This window comes from Plecotus auritus (assembly GCF_963455305.1).
Source record: "Plecotus auritus genome assembly, chromosome: 3".
NCBI lineage: Eukaryota > Metazoa > Chordata > Mammalia > Chiroptera > Vespertilionidae > Plecotus > Plecotus auritus.
This window is the reverse complement of record NC_137772.1, coordinates 80,298,928-80,316,486: the sequence shown is the minus strand read 5'-3', so window position 1 is coordinate 80,316,486 and position 17,559 is coordinate 80,298,928.

Genomic DNA, 17,559 nt, shown 5'->3' with positions numbered 1-17,559 from the left:
TTTTCAAAGTATTTTATAATGACCATGCTTATTATACTTACTTATAAAGTTAGAAAAAAACTATGAAACTATGACTACAGATTTTTTAATTGAGTTTGTAAAATGTTTACTAAATTTGCAAATCCAATCAAAATCAGCAATGGAAATTTGACTTATGAACTTAATGTAAATGGTAATATACTTATTTTTTCATTTAGCTTCAGTGAAAAAGTTTCTTATGTTAATAGAGAGTTTATAGCTTTCCTCAGGAATAGAATTTGAGATGAGGAATTATGCTTGCCAATAGGAACCTTTCTTACATGCAATAATATTGTTATTGTCACAGATTGTAATATAGTCAGAAAGAGTTATCTTTTTTTATTACTTCAAATGGCAATTTATAGCTCTTTCTTTCACATTTTTTTCAATGCCCCAAAAGGTGAAGGTATTATTTTCTGAAAATGTAATTCCCCAGTTATAAATCTTATTTGAACACAGAATGCATATATTCATGTACTTGCTAAGCCAGAGGTATAATAAGAATGTACAAAGGAAACACAAATAATTTATGTCTACATGATGCCACAGTTTCAAGAAGAAAATTGAGAAGCAACGAATCAGCAGTCTCTGGTGTGTTTGAGTTTTGTCATTGAGTTTCCTTCCTGATGTTTTAACTGGATTGACTAAATGAGGTCATATAGATATTGCTCTAACATTGGCAGCTTGAATTGGCTGTCACATTATTTAGTAAACATATGTTTCCAGGCAGTAACAATTCTGAACCTTTTGCACTTCTCTACACAGAAAGAACAAATATGTCATCAGTAAGTCCTTCCCAGGACAAACAATATGCTCAGCTCTACGGTGAGCACTGCAGAGACTCAGGAAGAAAAGACTTTATATATAGCTTTTTAGATGCAAACCTACCATTTGTAAAATACATTGCACAGGAAAATCTGTAATATACGTAAGTGTAGAAATTTGCAGAAAGGACCACATACCATAAATGCTGAGGGAGGGAACAAACAAGGAAGGCCACATATATTCTAGACTATGAAGGAAGGACATACAGATTCTAGAGCTTAGCATTTCAATGCAGGCAAGTTCCTTCTGGATTTCCATCAAATTCTAAAGGGGTAATCAAATTTCTACTGCATAATGTCCTATCTTTCATAGCTATGCATATATGAGAAGATTGCAGATTTCTTACACAGATTTGCTATTTTTAAAATAAGCAAAGATAAAATATAGATCTTAAATACATAAACCTACAATGATAAAATTGCTGAATGAAATAAAATCATAAAATAGCAATATATGCAAGTGACAAAAATCTTCTGCTTATTAAATTGCTCACAATAGAAGTCTTTGATCTTATGGTATAGCACAATGGTTGCTGAAAGGTATATTTCTACTTCTTTTTCTCAAGGGAATAATGGAAGACAGTTATTAAAAGAAATATCAATTATCTTATGTCACTTAATTGAATTTGTCATAGACATGTTGAATGTTTTTGATACAGTATCTATAATAATAAAAGCATAATATGCTAATTAGACCAGATAACCTTTCAGATGAAGCCAGGGCTGTAAGGGAAGCCTAGGTCCTGGGTGCCTACTGGTGGCTGGAGGGAAGCCCGGGTCCTGGGTGCCAGAGGAAAGCCAGTGCCAGCAGCCGGGGGAAGAAAGGCCTACTCTTGTACAGATTTTGTGCAGCAGGCCTCTAGTTTGATTATAATTTTCCCCCTTTCTGTTTCTCCCATTCAGCTTAATTTAATGAATTTAATAAAAAAGAAAAAAATGAGAAAAAACACACCCTTAACCTTTCTTCTCTGTAAGACTATCACATCAGTAAAACTGGCAAAAGTTCAAAGGGGGAAAAATTATTTTGATCTTATAATTTATTTATTCATTGAATATAAATGAATTTTCTTCTAATCTAAGGATCATCTTAATATACACTGCTAATTTTTACAGTATTGCCACTACTTAGAGTAAAATGGAGAATTTAGAAACATAGAAAAAAATATTCTGCTATTTTGCCTTTCCTCAAAGGTCATTGATGGATATACATTAGGATTGGTGAACAGAATATTTGATTTCTGTTAATATGCCTTCATGTTGATAATCAATTCTTCTGAAGCCATAATTATCTCACACTCTATCAATTTTTGTCTAAGATGGAACACTACAACTACAAAGTTTATTTTTACAACTAGAAAATATGAAAAGATATTTTTATTGCCAAAACTATGAGTTGAAATCAGTTCTATAAATAGAATTTATGAAAGTGGGTATTAATTTTTCTTTTTAAGTAATTTAAAATATTTAATATTTAGACACAATATCAGAAATCCTTCCAATTAGAGAAGTATTCCTTGTATATGTTATATAAATAATAAATATTTATTGAACATCTACTCTATGTGAGGGATTGTGATATAGTTTTGAGGGACAGTCATTCTTATGCAGTTCTTACCCAAAGTTCCTGTGGTAGTGCTAGCTAATATCTTATGTCTTTAGGGTATATCACCATAGAGAATATCATCATGTCATTAATTGAGTAGAAGTTCTATAAAAATGATTCAGTTATCAGTTAGGGAGTAAATTAGAAAGCAACAATGAAAGAGTAATGAGTATATACTAGTTATGAGTTTAATCTCCTTTAATACTTAGCATAAAACAGTACATGAATGCTATTTGTATTTTATTTATTTAGCTTTTAAAATTTATTTGGATGACATTGGTTAATAAAGTTATATATGAATGAACAAATTATCATGGAGTAGAGGCTTAGAATGGGGGAAAGGGTGCCCAGGTGGTATAGCTCAGTGGTTGAGCATTGACCCATGAACCAGGAGGTCTCAGTTCAATTCCTGGTCAGGACACATGCTCAGATTGTGGGCTTGATCCCCAGTAAGGAGTGTTCTGGAGGCAGCCAATCAAAGATTCTCTGTAATCATTGATGTTCCTATATCTCTCTCTCTCCCTCTCCCTTTCTCTAAAATCAATAAAAATGTATTTTTTTAAAAAAAGAAAGGGTGAAAGAGTGATTAGAGATATAAATTTTAGAGTTCAAGACTTCAAAAGTGGCACAGTATAGTTGATGATAATATTCATGCAAATGTCTCTAAGTTGAAGATAAAGATTAATAGAGTGAAGGAGGCAGTCTCAGATACTGGTTGGACCTTCAACACAAACAATATGTTCAAAGATGAAGGAAGCAATAAGAGAGAGCTCAACATCTTGCATTAGTAAGCAATGTTCAGTTCTGAATTATAAATGAGTAACCTGAAGGCAAAAAGATAATGTCTAAAACAACAGAAAAAGAAAAGAATGTTTCATGAAGTTTTTATGTCTTTAGCAGCCCTGAAAAGCATAATCTTCTATCTGAAATTAAGGTAAAAAATCAATTTCACATATGTGTTTTTTCTTTGTCATATATGTTTTCATATGCATTGTACTATTTCATCATCATAAAAAGAACACAGGGGAACAGGGCACATATGGAGTATTTTGAGTGGACAATGTCTCTTGGGAATGTAGTGGTCAGTTATTTTCACAGTAATGCTGCCTCACTAACCACACCAAAAGGCAGTGTTTTTCAATGAAAAGCATATGCTGTTGTGTTTATAGTCTATAGGTTGATCCTGATTTAGGCTGGACTCAGCTGTGCTATTGTCTTCATGCTGCTGGTTTGGTTGTGCTTTAACTCCAGACTGCAGGTTGAATTGAAGATTTCTCCACATGTGTTTTTACTGGGCCCAAGCTAAAGAGGAAGGGTTATCTATAACATGCTTTTCTCAGGACAGCTGAGGTGAACTGAGCAACCACAAATAAGGCCCCTGCATGTATCACACTTTCATTTCTTTGGCCAGAGCAAGTCATATGAACAAGTCCAACATTAAGGATTGAGAAAATATATATTTCACACACAGTAGGAGTGAGAGGGAAAGGACATTTGCCAAAAAATAATCCAAACAGTCACAGGGGAAATACAGATCCCACTTAAGAGGTTAAGAAAAGGGGCATTTCTCAGTAAAGATGACAAAGACAAAAAAATAAAAAAAGACCTGCTCATCATCTTTTCCAGTATATCCTATGTAATAAAAGGGTACTATGCAAATTGACCCTAACAGTGGAACAACCAGGAACAACCAGTCGCTATGATGCACACTGACCACCAAGGGGCCAGATGCTTAACGCAGGAGCTGCCCCTGGTGGTCAGTGCACTCCCACAGGAGGAGCTCTGCTCAGCCACAAGCCGGGCTGATGGCAGCGAGCGCAGCAGTGGTGGCAGGAGCCTCTCCCGCTTCCTCTGCAGTGCTAAGAATGTCCAACTGACAGCTTAGACCCGCTCCCCTGTCAGTCAGAAATCCCCCGAGAGCCCCTGGGCTGCCAGAGACATGTCTGACTGCCAGCTTAGGCCCAATCTCCCGGGGAGCAGGCCTAAGCCAACAGATGAACATCCCCCGAGGGGTTCCCAGAATGCAGGAGGGCGCAGGTGAGGCTGAGGGAACCCCTCGCCCCTGAGTGCATGAATTTTTGTGCACCGGGCATCTATCATGTTTTCCGGAAAATAAAACATCCTTCGAAAATAAGACCTACTTACAGGTTTCCTTCTGAGCGAAATATAAGGCATCCCCCGAAAATAAGGCCCCCAGGCTCTGTCTCAGAATGAAAATTAATTTACCATAAACTGGTCGCTAGGGCCGCCCTGACTGGCGTCTAGCAACCAGTGACGTTACGCGGAGTCCTGATGTCACTGCTGTGTGGAGGCAGAGCGGAGGTCGGAGTAACCGTGAGCGTGGGGCGGGAGAGAGGAGGAGACTTTCGCAGATGCGTGTAGAAGAATAGGAGGATTAGAGCGGACGGGACGCGGCAAAGGTGGTGAGTGCTGGTCTGTCTCTGGTGACACTACCTGATGCTCGCGGCCGCCTTCATGATGACTAAAGGTTCTCAGTCAGTGGCAGACCCTGCTCCAGCCCAGATCCAGGCCCCAGAAAGCCCAGTGACAGTCCCCAGGCAGGCCCCAGGGGGTAAATGTCTGATAAAGGGGTAGGGGGGAATGTCTGGTGAAGGTGTTCAGTGGCACAGGGGTGGGGGGAGGGGGATCACTTAAAATGACACAGGAGGATCAGAGGGGGCAATCAAAATGACACAGGAGGATCAAAAGGGGTTACTAAAATGGTAATCCCCCCTCTGATTCTCCTGTGCCATTTTGATTCCCCCCTCTGATCCCCCCGTGTCATTTTGAGTGATCCCCCTCCCCCCACCTTGATACCCCAATTCCTTTTTTTTTTTTACCCCTAGAAATGAGCGCAAAAAGAAAAAGCTACTCAGTGGAGTACAAGAAAGGAATCGTGGAAGATTCTTGGGGCCAAAATCTTACTGCTTTCTGCAAAGAGAAGATGTTGAGTTTCCGATTGGTCCGAAAATGGCGAGCAGAGTATGGTAACCTCATTGAACAAGTGGACAAGGGAAATGCTAAAAAGCGCAAGTGTGGATCAGGTCGGCAACCATTATTTTCAGAGCTGGAAGACCTGATCTGTGAATGGGTTGTTGACAGGAGAGCAAAGGCTTTGGTTGTGAATAGGGCTCAGATTCAAGAATTTGCCGTTGCAATGGCACCACAGTTTGACATAGCCCCCGAAGACTTCAAAGCATCACAACACTGGCTGGATAATTTCCTTCAGCAAAGTGAACTGTCTTTAAGAAGATCTACAACATTGTTTAGGTTGGAAGATACTCAAGTTATTAAGCGAGCACTTGCATTCAAGTCCTTTATTGATGATGCTGACTTTTCTAAATACAATCTTTCCAACATGATTGCTATGGATGAAACTGCAGTGTTTATGGGCCAATCATCTCAAACAACAATTGAACAGCGGGGTGCCTCCTTAGCGTACATTCCCTCCACTGCTTACGAGAGTGCACGTGTTTCCTGTATTTTGGCAATTCGTCTGGATAGCACTAAAATCCCACCTTTAATCATTTCTAAGGGCAAGAAGGAAAAGATTGAACGTGTTTTGGGCATTTTTATTCTTGAAACTGAAAAAGCCTGGGCCACACGAGCAGTTATAAGGAAGTGGGTCGATTTAATGCTGCCACTTGTTATGCGAGGGAGCCAAAGAGGTCTGCTAGTCTGGGATGCAGCCAGCACTCACCACGCTAAAGACATGAAGACATTTCTTCACGAAAGAAAAATAGATCAGATAATGATTCCCGCAGGAATGATGGCCTATCTCCAGAGTCTTGATATTGCAATAAACAAGCCATTCAAAGATAATTTGCGCATGGAAATTAATGACTACATTGAAAATAGAATGGAGAGAAATCAGCGTGGAAATTTTGTGAAACCTAAACTGCAAGAAGTTGTGACTTGGGTGAAGAATTCATGGGAGAAAATCACTGACAGTTGCATTGCAAATACACTGCGAGCAGGCTACCTTGACAAGAAGTATTCATTTAAATACAGTGCTATTGCTAAACATGAGAGATTTGGTCCCCTGATTCTGAAAGAAATGGAGTCACAAGAAATTCACCAGGAAATTCAGGAATTGGATTGTTATGATGATGTTCCAGAAGATGATGACATGATTGTCATTGAATAAATGAGTAAATTCTTGATACTATAGGATTCACAGTTTGTCTGGTTTGTGTTGACAACTACCGTACTACCAGACCGTATAGAGGTAATAAATTTCCTTTAGTTTTATTTAACAATAAATGTGTACCGTATTCTTCTTCATGGAAAAATAAGACATCACCTGAAAATAAGACCTAGCGTGTCTTTGGGGGCAAAAATTAATATAAGACACTGTCTTATTTTCGGGGAAACACGGTAGTTATATAATACTAAAGGCCCGGTGCACGAAATTCGTGCATGGGGGGGTGTCCCTCAGCCCAGCCTGGACCCTCTCCAATCTGGGACCCCTTGAGGGATGTCTGACTGCCCGTTTAGGCCCGATCTTGGTAGGGACATCCCTCTCACAGTCGGACATCCCTCTTACAATCCAGGACTGCTGGCTCCCAATTGCTCACCTGCCTGCCTTCCTGAATGCCCCTAACCGCTACTGCCTGCCAACCTGATCACCCCCTAACCACTCCCTGCCAGCCTGATTGATGCCTAACTGCTCCCCTGCCAGCCTGTTTGCCCCTAACTGCCCTCCCTTGCAGGCTTGATCACCCCCAACTGACTTCCCTTGTAGGCCTGGTCCCTCCCAACTGCCCTACCCTGCTGGCCATCTTGTGGTGGCCATCTTGTGTCCACATGGGGGCAGGATCTTTGACCACATGGGGGCAGCCATCTTGTGTTGGAGTGATGGTCAATCTGCATGTTACTCTTTTATTAGATAGGATAGAAGCATGGTGCATGGGTGGAGGCCAGCTGGTTTGCCATGAAGGGTGTCCCGGATCAGGGTGGGGGTTCCCTTGGTGTGTGGGGAGGCCTGGGCAAGGGGCCTGTGGTGGTTTGCAGGCTGGCCACGTCCCCCCGGCAACCCAATTGGAGGCCCTGGTATCTGGGATTTATTTATCTTCTACAATTGAAACTTTGTAGCCTGGAGCAGAGCCAACCCTTCTGCTCGCTCCGTGATGGCAGCCATTTCTGTTGGGATTTATTTATCTTCTATAATTGAAATTTTGTAGCCTTAAGCAGAAGCCTGGGCTGGCCAGGGTCTGGGGAAAGCTTGGCTTCTTCCATCATTGGGAAAACTCAAGCCTCCCTCCTTCTCTCTCTGTGGCTGCAGCCATCTTGGTTGGGTTAATTTGCATACTCGCTCCTGATTGGCTGGTGGGCATGGCTTGTGGGTATAGCAGAGTGATGGTTAATTTGAATATTACCCTTTTATTAGATAGGATTAGAAATACAAGTCTACCATTTTACTCTTGCTTCTATTCCACTTATGCCTCATTCTTGCACACCTCCTATCTCACCCTCAAAGTTACCAGCATTTGCAGTTTAGTTCATGTTATTCTTAATTTATTTTCTACATTCATGTATATGTGTACTGACTATCTTATTGTTAGAACCAGCATTCCCAAAAACATAATGGATAGTGTCTTAGAAGGGAGGTCAGTGTCCACACATAGCGGGCTGCTAAAGTGATTATTTTATAGTCTGTCATTGTTGATGTCTGAATTATGGGATACTCTGAATTTCAATGGAAACAAGTAGAACAATTAGTTTTCATGGGAAGTCTCTCAAAGTTGTATCCCCGACTGACCACAATATTGCTGCAATCTAACAGTAGCAGAAAAACTAACAGAAATATGTTAACAGCACATTTATATGAAAATAACATTTTTAAAAAGTTTCTTATGCTTTAATGTAAATTAAGTAAAAAATTAAATGAGTAAGCAAAGCCAGATTTGTGAACAATATGTTTCCCTACATATTTTAAAGAACCATCCTACATAATTTTGATAATATGAAAGGGCATAGACAAATTATTTCTTCTGAAAAATAGGAAGAATTAATATGAATATTACATATTTTTGATATATTACTCTTTGTTTACCTATTCTGCTGGTGGCCATATAGATGGTTTTCAGTTTGGGCTATTATGAATAAGATATGCTGCGGACATATATTTTCATTTCTCTTAGAATGAAATTGGTGGATTATGGGAGGTAATGTATATTTAAATTCATGAGAAGTTGCCAAATAATTCTCAATGATGTTCTACCATTTTACTCTAATTGTGATGACTGAAATTCCTAGCTCCTTCCCATGTTGCCCTCACTTGGTTTTATTAATGTCCTTTTTTAAATTTTATTTTATCAATTCTAGCACATGTGTTGTGCATAGTGGAGTGTTTTTTTTTGTTGTTGTTGTTGTTTAAATATATTTTTTATTGATTTCAGAGAAGAAGGAAGAGAGAGATAGAAGCATCTATGATGAGAGAGAATCAATGATCAGCTGCCTCCTGCATGCCCCCCACTCAGGATCAAGCCAGAAACCCCAACCTATGCCCTGAGGCATGTGCCCTGACCTGGAATCCAACTGTGACTTCCTGGTTCATAGGTCAATGCTCAACCACTGAGCCAACACAGCCGGGCCATAGTTGTTTTAATTTGCATGTCTCAGATGAATAATTATGACAACTTTTCTGAGTGTTTGCTGGCCATTTGAATTGTCTATAAAAGTCTTTTTGATAAATTGTATTGGATACTCATTATTGCTGGAGGGGTTTTTTTGTTTGTTTTATGTATATTCTGGAAATTAGACTATTGATGAATATATTGAACTGCAAATAATTTTTCCATGTTGTGGATTGCATTTTCCTAATCATATCCTTTAATGAGAGAAAAATTGTAATTATGATGGTGCTACATTTAACAATTACTTTTATTTTTTAAAGAAAGAGATCACTTTTTAAAAAAAATATATGTTATTGATTTTTTACAGAGAGGAAGGGAGAGGGATAGAGAGCCAGAAACATCGATCAGCTGCCTCCTGCACACCCCCTACTGGGGATGTGCTCACAACCAAGGTACATGCCCTTGACCGGAATCGAACCCGGGACCCTTCAGTCTGCAGGCCAACGCTCTATCCACTGAGCCAAACCGGTTAGGGCACCAATTACTTTTCTTAATTTTTAGTGATTTTTCTGCCCAATTAAGTATGTAATTTTTCTACCCCCAAAACACAAAGCTATTGTTTTCTGATCTTTTTCTAAAAAATGTTATGTGTCTGTGTTTTACATGTAGCTCTATCATCCAGATTTCTGTGTAAAGAGTGAAGTGGATATTGAAGATTTTTTGTATTTTCCTTTCTTCCTTCCTTCCTTCCTTCCTTCCTTCCATTCTTCTTTCCTTCCTTCCTTTTTTCTTCCTTTCTTTTTTCTCTTTTGTGGCTGACATAGTTATCCAGTTGTCCTAGCAATATTATGTTAAAAACATTTAATTCTCATTTATTGACCTAGTATCTTTGCCAAAAATCAAATTATGTTTAGCATAATTAGTGTGGGTTTCCTAAACTCTCTTCTTTTACCCCTTTTAAAATCTATTTAATCTGAGGTCTTCCTTAAATGTTCAAGTGAATTATTAATTTTTACTGGATACCTTAACTAACACTGTTGTCTCAAGTACTCTACTATCCAATAAAAATTCTAAAATGAACTCCAACTTACGGACAGCAAAGTATAATAAAGACTTTTGTCCAATATTCTGGGGGTTATGAATGTAAAACCGGTTGCATTAAATACCAACATTTAAAATATGATTAGTAGTAAAATTTACTGATAGTTACCCTGAAGACACACTTACTAGAATCTATAGTAGCAATGTTAGAGTAACTATCAAATAATACCCCACATTTTCAGATATTCTACCAAAAAGACTATAAAAACCAAAGGTTTGCCCAAATAAAGTAGAAGTTATTAATATACATTATCTTCAGAAGATTTATAAAGCCAGTAATAAATGCAGATGTGTTATTAGTTTTTATATGTGTGCTTTTAGATATGATTTATTCTTTAAAAAAAAAAAAAATCCTCGTCCGAAGATATTTTTCCATTGATTTTTAGAGAGAGTGGAAGAGAGAAAGAAAGACAGAGAGAAATATCGTTGTGAGAGAAATGCATCCACTGATTGCCTCCTGCACAAGCCCGGACCAGAGACTGGGATGGGGAGGAGCCTGCAACCAAGGTATGTGCCCTTGGCTAGAATCAAACCCAGGACCCTTCAGTCCCCAGGCCGACCCTCTAACTACTGAGCCAAACTGGCTAGGGCAGATATGAATTATTCTTATTTCATCATAATAAAAATTTACAAATCAGTAAGGTACTTAAATCCAGGAAAAATTTTTTGTGAACATAAATAATTTCTTTAATCTCCAAAAAATAAGTAGTAAACTCAGGAACTGTCACAAGAGTGGCCTAAGGAGTCATGATGACTAAATATGTGACTAGAGGCCCAATGCACAAAATTCGTGCATGGGGTGTCACTCAGCCCAGCCTGCACCATCTTCAATCTGGGCCCCCTCGAGAGATGCCCAACTGACTAAATGGGCGGTCAGGCATCCCTCTCACAATCCAGGACTGCTGGCTCCCAACCCCTCGCCTGCCTGCCTGCCTGATTGCCCCTAACTGCTTCTGCTGGCCAGCCTGATCACCCCCTAACCACTCCCCTGCCAGCCTGATCGATGCCTTACTGCTCCCCTGCTGGCCTGATTGCCCCTAACTATCCTCCCCTGATGACCTGGTCACCCCTAACTGCCCTCAGCTGCCCTCCTCTGCAGATCTGGGTACCCCCCAACTGCCCTCCCCTGTTGGCCTGGTCCCCCACAACTACCTTCCCCTGCTGGCCTAGTTGCCCCTAACTGTCCTCCCTTGCAGGCCTGGTCCCCCCCAACTGCCCACCCCTGCAGGCTTGGGTACCCCCCAACTGCCCTCCCCTGCCAGCCTGGTCGCTCCTAACTGTCCTCCCCTGAAGCCTGGGTACCCCCCAATTGCCCTCCTCTGTAGGTCTGGTCCCCCCCAACTGCCCTCCCCTGCAGGCCTGGGTACCCCCCAACTGCCCTCCCCTGCAGGCCTGGGTACCCCCCAACTGCCCTTCTCTGCAGGCCTGGTCCCACGGAACCTATATTAATTATTTATTATTCTTCATAGCATTAGTAAATATGGTATAGTTTTACAGTGTGGGGAAATTAATAAAGGTAACTTTTTGCTTTATATTAGACAATTTTAGTCCACCATCTAATCATTTAACATGTTATAAGTTATAATTTACTAAATGAACCTTGGTTACTCAGATTAATTTCTTTATTATGATTTTTTAAAGATATGTAACTTTAATGGGGAACCCTATACCAATTATCAAGAGAATTAGTCCCATTAACTATATCAACAGTAAAATTGATTTAATTAATAAAAATGAAGGGGCAACAAAAATCCAAACCACACCATAGCAAATTTCTCAGTGCTTAATTTCTAAAGCCTTCACTGTTTGTGGCAAACTGCAAAGCAATTAAGGCCCATAGTTGCATAGATGTAACATTGTAGTGAATATTAATGGAGCTACAATTTCACAAAGCGAGAAGCAACATGGATGAAATGCAAATGAAAATCCACACTTGTGATGTCAAACTTTTGTTCTAATTTTTTCCTTGATTTCTTTTATTTTTTGAAGTATAATTAACAAAATTCAAAATGCACATCTTGAATATTTGATATACATATACATTATGAAATGACTAGTGGCCTAGTGCACGAAATTTGTGCAAGGGGGTGGGTTCCCTCAGCCCAGCCAGCACCCTCTCCAATCAGGGAACCCTTGGGGGATGTCCAACTGCCGGTTTAGGGATCCGGCCTAAACTGGCAGTTGGACATCCCTCTCGCAATCTGGGACTGCCGGCTCCTAACCACTCACCTGCCTGCCTGCATGATCGCCCCTAACTGCCTCTGCCTGCCTGCCTGATTGCCCCTAACTGCCTCTGCCTGCCTGCCTGATTGCCCCTAACTGCCTCTGCCTGCCTGATCACCCCCAACTTCCCTCCCCTGCCGGCCTAGTTGCCCCCAACTGTCCTCCCCTGCCAGCCTGATCTCACCCCCAACTGCCCTCCCCTGCTGGCCTGATCTTGCCCCCAACTGTCCTCCCCTGCCAGCCTGATCTCACCCCCAACTGCCCCCCCCTGCTGACTTGATCTCACCCCCAACAGCCCTCCCCTGCAGGCCTGATCTCGCCCCCAACTGCCCTTCTCTGTCGGCCAATTTGGTTCTGATTGGTCGGTTTCTATGTCAGTCAGCATCAAAAGCTCCGCCTCCTAGGCACCCATTGGCTCCTCACACTTCACCCAGATTTGGTTCTGATTGGTCGGTTTCTATGCCAGTCATCATCTCTGGGCCTATCAATGGGTCCTAATTAGAAAGGCAGGGCTGATCAGCAGCCCCTTTGGAGGTCTGGAGAGAAATGGAGGCATGTCTGCTGGCCAGACTGGGAGAGAAAGAGAGAGGCAAGTGCTGACCAAAAACTGCCACAGAGGCAATGGCTCAGTCCCTGCTTCTCTCTTCAGGCCTCTCTCTGGCCCTGATTCACAGCCCCCTCAGCAGTCAGTGCTGGGGCACCACATCTGCAGAGGAAGCAGTCAGCACTGGGTTGCCATGGCAACCCAGTGCTGACTGCAGAAATGACTTCCGGTTGGTTGATCCTCCATCCTTACTGGATGTTACGACCCAGGGTTTTTATATATTAGGATTATTGCAATCAAATTAAATAACATATCCATCACCTCACATAGTAAGGTTTTTTTGTGCATGAGAGAGACTTTTTAAGATGTACTTTGCTCTCTTAGCAAATTTCAGGTATACTATGGTCACCATGCTGTACATTATATCCTCAGCTGTTATTTGTCTTATAACTGAAAGTTTGTACCCTTTGACCAATATCTCCCTTCATTCCCTGGCTAAATCTCTGTATCCTTTACCTCCTTGATTTCTGAATTTTCACTGGTCCATTCGGGTCCATGGTCACTGATCTGTAGGGTTTGGTAATGTAACACTCACATCTACTCCAAAATGTGTCCAAGTATGTTTTCTTAAATGCAATGTATAGATACAACTGAAAATCTAGTTTTTATTTTAACTGCTTCAATTAAAGGGTAGAAACTTCCAATTTTGAGAAAAGTCACTTTGTGACTGTTGTTAAGGTCATCTGTTTGGCTGTGATTATGAATCAGAGTAGACTTTAGGAGTCTTTTGAGGGTCACACAGACATAAATAAGAACTAAAAGTATATGAATATGTAATATAAATAACCACATTGTGAATTTATGAATAAATTACAGAAACTTAGGCTAATGTCTTTAAAATGACTTTATTGACATTTCTATACTAAAATAGCTATAGCAACTTCTTGGACTTGCAGAAAATGTCCAAAAACAGCCTCAAGCTAGGAATCATCTCAATGGACATGATTTTTTTAGAGATATTGGTGTGTATGCCCCTAGTCAGCTCTAAAATTAAACACTTTAGTTTACATTTGAGGTGAATTTTACTGGGTGGTTGTTGGCACTATAAACACATATGTATTCATATACCTTTTAAACCACAGAATCCCTAATCCCAAAGAATTCACATCCTCTGACTAATAAATTTTTTAATCATATTTTAGAATGGTAGCATGTTATTACTTCTTTCCATTTTATGTCATTCCATGCACTAACATTCATTTGAACTTTTTCTTTATAACAGTCACAGTAGTGACTTTAGAGTGTACATCTAGAACTGCCATCACCCTTTTTCTAACTGTGTATTAATATTATTAGCATAAAATCTGTCTCTCCAGATTTTTCCATTTTAGTGATAACTTGTTATTATATATGGCATCTCTTTTGAGGTTAGCCCTCAGTAGTGACCTAACTAGAACATTTAACTGATAGTTTGCATTGTCATCACGCCAGACTGAGGTTTGTTATTTTAGTTACCTTGTCTGAGTAAAATCTGCCAGCATTTGCAACATAGGTTGCATGTATGTATAAAATGAACTTGTGTTTGTCAAAACTACCAATAAACAACATGGGTAAATATCTAAATAAATTTTATGTATCAGTCAATTCTAAATTGTTAAGATTTTAAGATATAACAAACAGCAGATCTGGGTCAGTACCTAATAGTCAACTATTTCTGTAGCACACATATGTATGCACACTATGTCAGAAAGAACATAAATATCCTCACATCAGTTCAAATAAGGTTTTACTGTCAAACAAGTGCAGGTCAGAAGAGGTTTTCTGATCAAATGAATTATGAAAATATTTCTGTTTTCTAAGCTTTTAGAATTTCAAAATTACAAATTTCTGGCTCCTTATTAGCTTTCTTTTTTTTTTTTTTTTTTGGATTATATAGTACTAGAGTTCCAGTGCATGAAAATTCATGCACTGGAGGTGGGGGGGTCCTTCAGACCGGCCTGCCCTCTCTCACAGTCTGGGAGCCCTCAGGGGTGGGAGGCAACCTGGCGATCAGGAGAAGGCGACGCCCCATCACACCTCTGTTGCTGCCATTGCTGGCAGCACAAGCCTTGGCTGGCCCTGGTTACCTGAGCCTTGGGTGGCCCTGGGCTGCTGGGCAGCTTCCATGAAGGCTTGCTGTGCCTTGGGCTGACCCTGGGTGCCTGGGGGGCTGAGGGGATTGGGGGACTCTGGCCTTGATGGATGCCTGCCACCCCAGCGGGGCTGAGGGGACCAGGCGCCACCATCTGGTGGCTGTGGGCACTGCCATCTTTGAGTGTGTGGTAGTCAATTAGCATATTCCTTCCTTATTGGCTGGGAGACTGCCATCTTTGAGGGTGTGACAGTCAGTTAGCATATTCCCTCTTTATTAGATAGGGCTAGAGACCTGGTGCACAAAAATCGTGCATGGGGGTGCTTCCTCAGCCTGGCCTTCCCCCTCTCACAGTCTGGGAGCCCTCAGGGATGTCCTACTGATGGCTTAGGCCTACTCCTTGTGGAGAGCAAGCCTAAAATGCAGTCTGGCCTCCCTCTGCCTGAGCCTCGGCCCTTGCAGCCACTGCAGCTTGCCTGAGCCTCGGCCTGGCTCGCCTTGCAGCAACAGCCACCTTCTGTGGCTTGCATGAGCCTTGGGCAGCCACTGCAGCTTTGTCAGGAATGACATCCAGAAGACGTCCACTCTAATTAGCATATTACCCTTTTATTAGTATAGATAGTTATGCAATAAAGATTTTGAATAAAATATTGTTCTTGTTGCCATATGAAAGTAATGTATTGCTGAATAACTACTAGTGTTAAGGGGTATAGATTTTTACAAAGACATAAAGCAATAACTATTAATATCCATCCAGATTCTCTCATTCAAGCAAAAGCCATGAAGCTAGACATAGGGTAGAGGAAAAAGAGGGACAGATTAAGTCTCTGTGCACTAAGTAAATACTTTTTATTTTTCATATCTTTACCTCATTAGTAAAGAAGATTTTGATTATACCTCTCAGTGTTGTGTACTTATAAATAATGTAAAACCCTGTACTTTAAATAAAATAAAAATAATTAAAAAGTACCAATTCTTAAGACAACATTGTAGAATGAGATAGTCCCATTCTTTTAAAGATCAAAGATAGCCCTGAGCCCTAACCGGTTTGGCTCAATGGATAGAGCGTCAGCCTGCGGACTCAAGGGTCCCAGGTTCGATTCCGGTCAAGGGCATGTACCTTGGTTGCGAGCACATCCCCAGTGGGGAGTGTGCAGGAGGCAGCTGATCGATGTTTCTCTCTCATCGATGTTTCAAACTCTCTATCTCTCTCCCTTCCTCTCTGTAAAAAATCAATAAAATATATTAAAAAAAAAAAAAAAAAAAAAAAAAAAAGATAGCCCTGACCAATTTTTCTCAGTGGTTGGAGCATCAGCCCACATATCGAAGGGTCAAGGGTTTGATTCCCAGTCAAGGGCATGTACCTCGGTTGTAGGTTTGATCCCTATTATGTTTCAGCTGTTTCACATATAGTCACTATAATTTGTAAAATAACTCATACCTTATCTCTTTTCTTTAGCATTTTCCTTTCTCTTTTCTCCATATTACCATAGAAATTTATCTGAAGCACAAATCTTAGTTTTTTCCTCTACTTAAAAACATGCAGTTTCCTTTTCTTGGAATGTACTTTCTTCACATATTTACCTGGTGAGCTTATCTCATCAACGTTCAATGTCTCTCTCTCTCTCTCTCTCTCTCTCTCTCTATATATATATATATATATATATATATATATATATATATATATATCTCCTATCTAATAAAAGAGTAATATGCAAATTGACCGTACCTCTACTACACCCACAAGTCATGCCCACCAGCCAATCAGGAGTGAGTATGCAAATTAACCCAACCAAGATGGCTGCAGCCACAGAGAGAGCAGGAGTCTTGGGCTTCCCCGGCAATGGAGGAAGCCAAGCTTTCCACCTGTCCTGGCCTGCCTTGGCCTCTGCTTAAGGCTACAAAGTTTCAGTTATAGAAGATAAATAAATCCCAAAAAAATGGCTGCAGCCACGGAGCTGGAGAGAGCAGCAGGCTTGAGTTGCCCTCAACTATGGAGGAAGCCAAGTTTCTGCAGCCCTGGCCTGCCTTGGCCTTCGCTCAAGGCTACAAAGTTTCAACTATAGAAGATGAATAAATACCAGATCTCAGGGCCTCTGCTTGGGTTGCCAGTGGGTGTGGCTGGCCTGAAAACCACCACAGGCCCCTCACCCAGGTCACCCCATGCCCCAAAGGAACCCCCACCCTGATCCAGGATGCCCTTCAGGGCAAACCAGCCAGCCCCCACCCATGCACCAGGCCTCTATCCTATCTAATCCTATCTAATAAAAGAATAATATGCAAATTGACCGTCACTCCAACACACCAGATGGCTGCCCCCATGTGTTCAAAGATGACTGCCCCCATGTGGACACAAGATGGCCACCACAAGATGGCCAGCAGGGGAGGGCAGTTGGGACGGACCAGGTCTGCAAGGGAGGACAGTTGTGGGTGATCAGGCCAACAGGGGAGGGCAGTTGGGTGGGACCAGGCATGCAAGGGAGGGCAGTGGGGGCGATCAAGCCTGCAGGGGAGGGCAGTTTGGGGTGACCAGGCCA